Source organism: Amblyomma americanum, chromosome 3 (assembly GCF_052857255.1).
Source record: "Amblyomma americanum isolate KBUSLIRL-KWMA chromosome 3, ASM5285725v1, whole genome shotgun sequence".
In the NCBI taxonomy this organism is placed as follows: Eukaryota; Metazoa; Arthropoda; class Arachnida; order Ixodida; family Ixodidae; genus Amblyomma; species Amblyomma americanum.
The window spans coordinates 62,721,651-62,729,946 of NC_135499.1; positions in this window are offsets into that span (position 1 = coordinate 62,721,651).

Below are 8,296 nucleotides of genomic sequence, written 5' to 3' on the forward strand. Positions count from 1 at the left end.
GTCGAAAAGTGCTTACATTTCGGCGAGGAAATCCCAAGTTTCTGCATGCTTTAGCAGAGATATAATCGACGTGACGGCGCCAGCTCAAATCAGGAGTAAAATAAACGCGTAGATATTTAAATTCAAATACCTGTTCTAACATTGTGTTCCTAACAACATGAATATACATCAGGGTTTTTCTTTCTTGTAAACTTCATGTGGACAGTCTTGGACAAATTCGAATTCATATTCCATTTAACGCACCACTCTGAAATTCTGTTCAAATCTTCTTGGAACATTTCCACATCTCGTTCACTAGTGACAACACTATAAAGAACGCAGTCATCCACAAATAACCGCATTTGAGATACTATTCCGTCACCCTTGTCATTCACGTAGAGCAGGAACAATAGTGGTCCCAACACGGAGCCCTGGGGAACACCAGACACAACCTGCACTCTTTGAGACTCGGCGCCATTCATAACCACAGACTGCTGCCGTAAACATATGTAATCTTTTACCCATGATATCACTTGAGGGCTAATATTGTAAAAATACATTTTTTGAATTAGTAAAGAATGCGTCACGGTATCAAAGGCCTTTTTAAAGTCCAAAAACACGCAGTCCACGCTACGTCGCCTGTCCAGTGCCTCAGCCAGATCGTGCGCAAATTCAGTCAGCTGCGTAGTACACGATAGGCCCCTTCGAAAACCATGCTGACGAGGATTAAACAATGAATGTGCGTCCATATGTGCTGCTATACTGGTGAACAAAATATGTTCGAGTGTCTTGCACGCAACTGAAGTTAGAGATACCGGTCTATAATTTGATACAGTGTTGCGAGGGCCAGATTTGTAGATTGGCACAACACTTGCAATTTTCCAGTCATCTGGAAGGCAGGATCCTTCAAGCGATTTTTCAAAAATTATCTTTAAGTAGGGTGCAACCGACTCAGCACACAGTTTGTAGAATTTGTTTGGCAAGTCATCAGGACAACCAGCCTTAGCAATCTTCAGATTCTGCAGCAGAGACTGTATGCCGTTGATGCTGATCACATCATCCATAACACTCGCCACTGGCTGGAAACTCGGGGTATTCATATCAGCATGTTCGATTTCAGAGCTGAAAACAGAGCTGAAATATTTATTAAAGAACTCAGCTTTTTATGCATCATCATCAACAAAGGTGTCACCAGAAACAAGAGGTGGTATAGTTACAGAGTCTTTTCCATTTCTCTTTACATGTTTCCAAAATTCCTTTGGATTTTCTTTTAATTTCGTCTCCCTTGAAATGCCAAACGAATTCTTTGCAGCTGCCACAGCAACTTTCATTCTTCCGGCAATTTCATGCAGCTTGAGCCAATTCTCACGCGTCGGATTTCCTTTAAATTTAACGTAGACACGTTGCCTTTTGCGCGTAATATTGCGTAGCTCCCGAGTAAACCATGGTTTACTTTTACTCCTCCTTTTCGTTAATATCCATGCCGGAACAAAGCACTGCCTCAGTTCAAACATCTTATCCTTAAATCTAGACCATAGTTCAACCACTCCAGAGTTATCGGCATGCGTTTCAAAGATCGTTCGGTACTTATTCAACTCTTCATTTATCTCCCTTACGTTTGCTTTTTCACAGTTATATACTCGCCTATGTGCTGTACCAGCGCTCCTTACATGTTCAACTTTCATTTCACAAAGCACAGCACTGTGATCACTTATTCCAGGTAGCACCTGAGTGGAATCGACGAATTCAGGTTGATTTGTGAACAACAAATCTAGGATGTGATCCCCACGTGTCGGTTCCAGAACCGTTTGACGCAATGCATAAAGTTCAACCAAGTTGATCAGTTCTTGGCAGGAGCGACTCGTAAAGGACTGGAAGTGAGGTTGATGAGTCCAGTTTATGCTAGGCAGATTGAAATCACCTCCGATCACCATAAAATCTGTTTGAATTGCGTCAACTGTCCCCGCCAGCTGCGCAGACACATCAACTGATGAATCAGGCGGGCGGTAAAACGAACACACAGTTATAACTTTGTTGTTATTAAGCACCAGTTTACACCATACAGCTTCACATTCATCGGCAACATTTATTTGGTAAGAAGAAATTGTAGCATCCACAAGAATAAATACACCTCCTATATGCAAGTGTCTGTCATTTCTATAACATTTAAAGCGATCTGGGAATACTTCATCGTCTGCAATTTCATTTGCTAACCATGATTCAGTGCCGAGAATAACGGACGGCTTCACCATATCAACTAGAGCTGCAAATTCATCAACCTTATTTTTAATGCTACGACAGTTAATTACAAGTTGCCTTCTGCTCATCGCCATCGACACACACCTCATCCTCGGCAGGACGCTTCATGGGTGCGCTGTTGTCCATCGCCTCTTCTGAGACAGCCAATGCTTCAGCCCATGAATCCAAGTGGACCACGTCACTCGCAACCACGCTGACCGCCAACGGGGCACCGAGCACACTAGAAGCTGACCCTTCAGGCGACACACTGCTGCACTCCGGCGACGTAGGGGCATCGCCAGTGCAGAAGGCATGTCGCACATTCACTGGCTGACGCACCTCCACTGACTCTACAGCAGGGGTGTTCTGCTCTCGTGATCGCTGGGTGACAGGTGGCTCCTGAGCAGCAAGCACAGGACTGAAAGTTGAAGACCCGGGCAGGCCCGGGTGCGGTCCGGGTCTGGGACTTCCTGCCGACGCATATGTAGTTCTCCTTGTGTAGGACGCTGGAGAGTGCGGAAAGGCGTCGAATCAGACGGATGCCTCCCAAACGCCCTCCAGTGTCCCTAGCATTTAAGATTCAGAAAGAATTGTGTACTTAACATCTTAACCGCAAATCAGGTCCACAAAGTGCCCCTGAATTTTTTCGTGTAGAATTGAAAAAAATGGATGGCGCTGCAGGCTTCGTTTTTATGACAGCGTTCACAGAGGTAAATCCGCTGCCGCACGCCAAAACAGTGAACCGTACATCAGCAAAGGTATGTCGTCAGGGAGTGGGGACTCCACCTGCACTGGTCGCCGACTTAGAGATTCCAAGTTCTAGGGCCTGAATATCTATGAGATATTGGTTGGTTCAGCCCTCGCCTATGTCGAACGAACAGAACTTGCTCACGGTCGCGACAGCCGTGTGGCTCACGGGGCGTGATTCACCCTCGAGTCGCACTTTACACATTTTTCTGACCGATTTGAGCGTTATAGACAGCTGCGGACCACTGATGATGATAATGGTGTCCTCAGCGAGCTGTGGCGTTTGTTGTTGCGTTAAAAGCAATGGCACATACCCAGGATGGGGGATTAGCCAGGGTTTGGTGCGGGGTTCGCAATGCGCTGGGCATGCAGTTCTTGGCTTGCGTGTCATTGATGTCGATAGAAAGTTGGACTGCCGCTGAGTTTTCAAATCTCGTCCCCACTAAACTCTAATTTCAATATCTTAGTTTAGCTATTCTCCTGACTTTACTTTTCACGACAATTATCAATAATTTATTCAGATCTCAGCGCTCAGCAAAAAGCGCCAAAGGTTTTAATTTCTTCATGGCACCCTCTACTACTCTTTGCCCTTTATACAGGTTGCAGCTTCGGGCGAGAAAAAATAATTCTATGATAAAATCGCTGCCCGAAATTATAAACAAACACTTAGACCTAGTTCGCGACCAAGAAGCGCAATGTGCCTACTTGGATGATCAAATAATTGATAAAAGCTTAGAGTATTTAATAACCTAGCTGCGCGTGCAGTATATATTTTATGTCCTTGAAGTTGTTGCACGGCCGCTTGATGCGGGTCTGTAGTGGCTACGCAGACTTTGAAAGATGACTGCAAGAATACGGAGCAGATACCATTGGTACGAAGCACGATGCGGGTCTGTAGTGGCTACGCAGACTTTGAAAGGTGACTGCAAGCATACGGAGCAGATACCATTGGTACGAAGCACGAAGAATAGGCAGTTTTATTGTCGCGTATTACGTAGAGTTCGCGTGCGCAAAACGTGAGAAGTCTACATAGGCTACGCACATGTCGTTAAAACTTTCTTAGTTACACCTACTCGACGCACGCCGATGGATGGATGGATGGATACGGCTGAACCCTTTAAATCGGGGGGTGGCTGAAGCCACCTAGCCATGACTTATGAAATTTTACTCTTCTTTTGATCTTTGCCACCAATCAGATAACCTTTGCTTGGTTGCTTCTACCCGCTTAAAATCTACTTTCCCTTCACTGTCCTTAAACTCGAATACCTTGGATAAATCAGCTCCGCTGCTTCCCACTGTAGGGTGAAGCCCTTTACAGAAAAGTATCAAGTGTTCAGACGTTTCCTCCTCCTCTCAGCACGCAACGCACAACGTGTCTACCTCGCTGTACCTGACTCCATACGTCTTAGTCCGCAAAACTCCCGTCATGCCCTCAAACAACAAAGAGCTTCCCTTACAATTATCATAGATTTTATCTTTGGCAATTTCCTGCTTAAAAATCCTGTATGTTCCCAGTGCTGATTTCGTCAGCATTCCTGTTATCCACAGAGCCCTCTCTTTCTTTTTCGTAACCGATAATTGGTAATTTGCCCCCTACTGCTGTCCAGATATTTGCTTGTCAGTTTTCTTGTTGGCTTTCTTCATTTCGTAAGAACATTCCTTATATACAGGTATCTGAAAACTTTCCTAGCCCATTGCTTTTCCCCCATTATTCTAAATCGCCCCTCAAATGCTATCTTACTGCTAGTTTCTCTGCTCTCGAACGAGGCCCATTCCATATCACCTTGTACCTCCTGATTTGGTCTATTGCGATGTGCTCCCAAAGGTAGCCTCCCTATGCCACGTCCTTTAATTTCTAACCTTGCTTGAACATCTGGTCTCATGCACAGGACCGCATTACCGAAAGTCCGGCTAGGAACCATCACCCCTCTCCAGATCCCTCTTACCGCATAATACCTATTGTAATTCCACAGTGCCCTATTTTTTGACAGCTGCATTCCTGCCAGCTTTATTCATTACATATTGTTCATGCTCTGTCAGAGACTCAGCCTCGTAATTTATTCACACTCCAAGATACTTGTACTCATCCACTACTACTAGCGTGAAATTCTGTATTCTATGCTCGCCGACTTCATCATTAAATATGACTGCAGATTTTTCCTTACTGAACTTTAAACCTAATCTATCTCCCTCGGTACCAAATATGTCTAAAAACTTCTGTAAATCTTCCTTGTTGTCCGCCATTAGCACTATATCATCGGCGTATATTAGTCCCGGTAATGACTGTTTAATCCATTCTCCTTGTTTGCAAAAAGAAGGTTGAAGCCTAGTCCGCTCCTCTCTAGCTTGGTCTCCAACCCTTTCAGGTACAACATGAACCAAAGAGACAGAGGACATCCTTAATATATACCTTAATATATATCTTTTAAAAGAATAATTACAGCATCTTCTGCATCCAATGTGCACAGTATGTCCCACAGATACTCTAGAATAACGTTTTCGTATGCTCCCTTAATATCCAGAAATGCTGGTCATTACAAGTTCCAGGCCGATGCGGCTGCGCGTTCGGCTCACAACGACGGACTTTCAGTGAGGATCCCATTATCAAGACCGGACGCTGCGTGTGGGCTTCTCTCTTTGGCGCTGGAGCTCACACTTTCAGCGTGGAACACGGAAGAGTTTTGCAACCTCCGCCTCAAGGCACTGGACCCTGGACTGCGCCTTCGTCTTCCACGTAACTTAGCACGTCGCGAACCAACATTGTTATGCCGTTTATGGATCGGTGTTGCTTTAACCGACCATTATGCTTTCCTGATGGGGATGGCCGACAGCCCTACCTGTGAAAGCTGTGGTTATGAGGAGACCATCGCTCATCTTCTCTGTGAGTGCCCAGCATTTGCGAGTGCAAGACATACACTGTGTTGTGCCCTGGACCACCTCGATCCTCGCCCATTAACAGAGCAAAAGATCCCCGGTCCATGGCCACAGCAGTCGACTGCCCTCAAGGCATACAAGGCACTCTTTTCCTACTTGAGAGCGACTGGATTGAGTGACAAATTGTGACAGCGTTGTGCGTGTGCCTTTTTTCCCTTCTCTCGATCTCCTTTTAGTCCCCTAATTCCTCTTCCCCAGTGCAGTGTAGCTTACCGGAACCCCTTTCTGGTTAACATCCCTGCCTTTCCCTCCACCTCTTTATCTATCTATCTAGCCATAGGGACCTGTGTACCTTTTCAGCAATTTCTATACACTGCGTCAATGATAACAGATTGTTCTCCAACCTCCTTTGTTTTCGGAACCCATTTTGTAGCTCCCCTAGCATCCCCTCGTTCTCCACCGAAGCCTGCAATCTGTCCTTAATAATCTGCGTCACCACCCTGTAAACCGCAGATGTCTCTTTTATGGGACGGTAGTTACGGCAGCTTTGCCCCCCTTTTCCTTATATATCATGTTCATTCTACTTAATCGCAGTTCATCGGGGATTTTCCATTCACTATCATTTTATTCACTTCGTGTATTAATGTTTGCTTGGATTTTGGTCCTAGCTTTTTATTAATATAATCAGAATACCATCTGGTCCTGTTGATGTGCCACTAGGAACCTTCTCTACCCTTTCCCACTCTCTTTGCTGAAGTGAAGCTATTGCAGTAACCGGTCTATCCTCCTTTGATAAAGTATGTGCAAAACTTCTTTCTTGAAATTTTTCTGTCATCTTTGTTACTGTGTTTTATCAGTTCATCCCCTTTTAGTCGAGTACCTTGATCTGTAGTAATAAACGTTTGTTCTAGCCTAGTCTCGTTACTCATTGCATTTTGATGCTTCGAGAATTTTTGAGCTGCTTTTTTTCCTTTTATTTACTTTTGACATTCATTGAGCACCCTTTCTTCTAATTTTCTCATTAATCAAATAGGATGCTTTCCTTCTACACTTTATGAAGGTACCCCATTTCCTGTCATCTTCAACTTCTGCTTCCCCCCTCTTTTTGGAATATCTGTGTTCACTTGACGCTTTTTGACGTTTCTCTATCGCCCTCTTGAGCTCCTCATCTCACAAACTCTTGGGTTTGTGTCTTTTTCCTTTTAGCTTTACACGCACCTTATCTAGCTCTAGCTCCAGTAATCGAGTTAATTTGATATAAGTCAATTCTGTTTCACTATCCTCAAACAAAACTTTCTCAATTTGTTTGGTTGCTTTTCTGGGTAACAATTTTCCTCTGATCGTCCGTCTCGCTTCAGACCGACATTGGTTTCTCTTCTGAAACTCAACTTGATACGCTTGTGGTAACTACCTAGGCTTCTGGAACCATGATCATCTAAGCTCATTAGCCCTAATCTATTATACATTTTCTTTGACATTAGTGCATAATCTATCGTCGAGTGCAGACTCCCTGCCTCCCATGTTATGAGCCCTTCACACTTCTCAGTACTGTTGCATAAAACTAAATCATGCCTGACACACATTTCCCGCAGCATGCTTCCTGTCGAATGTGTGCACCCATCCAGGTCTTCTATATGTGCGTTCATGTCGCCTAATATAATTATCTCGTCATATCCCCCTAGGTCATCAATGTCGCTTGCAATACATTCTAACATTTTCCTGTTTTCCTTTTTGGCATTAGCTCCTGTCGACAGGCATACAAAGCCAAGAACTGTTTGCTCCCTTGCCACGTTTCCTTTTAGCCATAAATGTTCCTTGCATCCAAGTTTAACCCTTTGAAAATTCTTACTTTTATGAATATATGCCCCAGTTCCACCCACCTTTCTGCTGCCCTCTTTTCTACTGCAATATTCCTATGCGTAGTCTGGGTTACAGGGCGGTTGCTCCATGTCTCTAAGACGTGTTTCCGCTAAACCATATACCATTAATTAATTCATCCTGCCTTAACTGTTCTTCTAATTTCTCTCATTCCAGTCTATTCCTGCCACCTTGCATGTTAATGAAACATATACCTGAATTAACTTGGCCCTGGCGCTTGTGTGTATTTATTATCCTATGGTTCCATCCTCCCTGTAATCTTGGTTCTTCCTTCTCTACACTGGTTGCCTCAGATCTCGGGGTCCCCCCAAAAAAGCTGTTGCCTGGCAACCTACCCTACTGCCCACCTTCTTGCCAGTGGCACCACCTTAGTGAATGCCATCCTGTGCTAAAGGGTGGGGCCTTACCTCGTACACTTCACGGTTAACTTCCATTATCCCGCATCTTAGTCATCGACTCATTAACCTAATTACACGGTTAGCCCCAGTGATCCTCCTTTCCGTTTCGCTAGCCTGCCTCTAAACCTCTGGGATTGTGCATATGGTCACATGCACATGCACACTCTCAGAGGCCTCTTAAG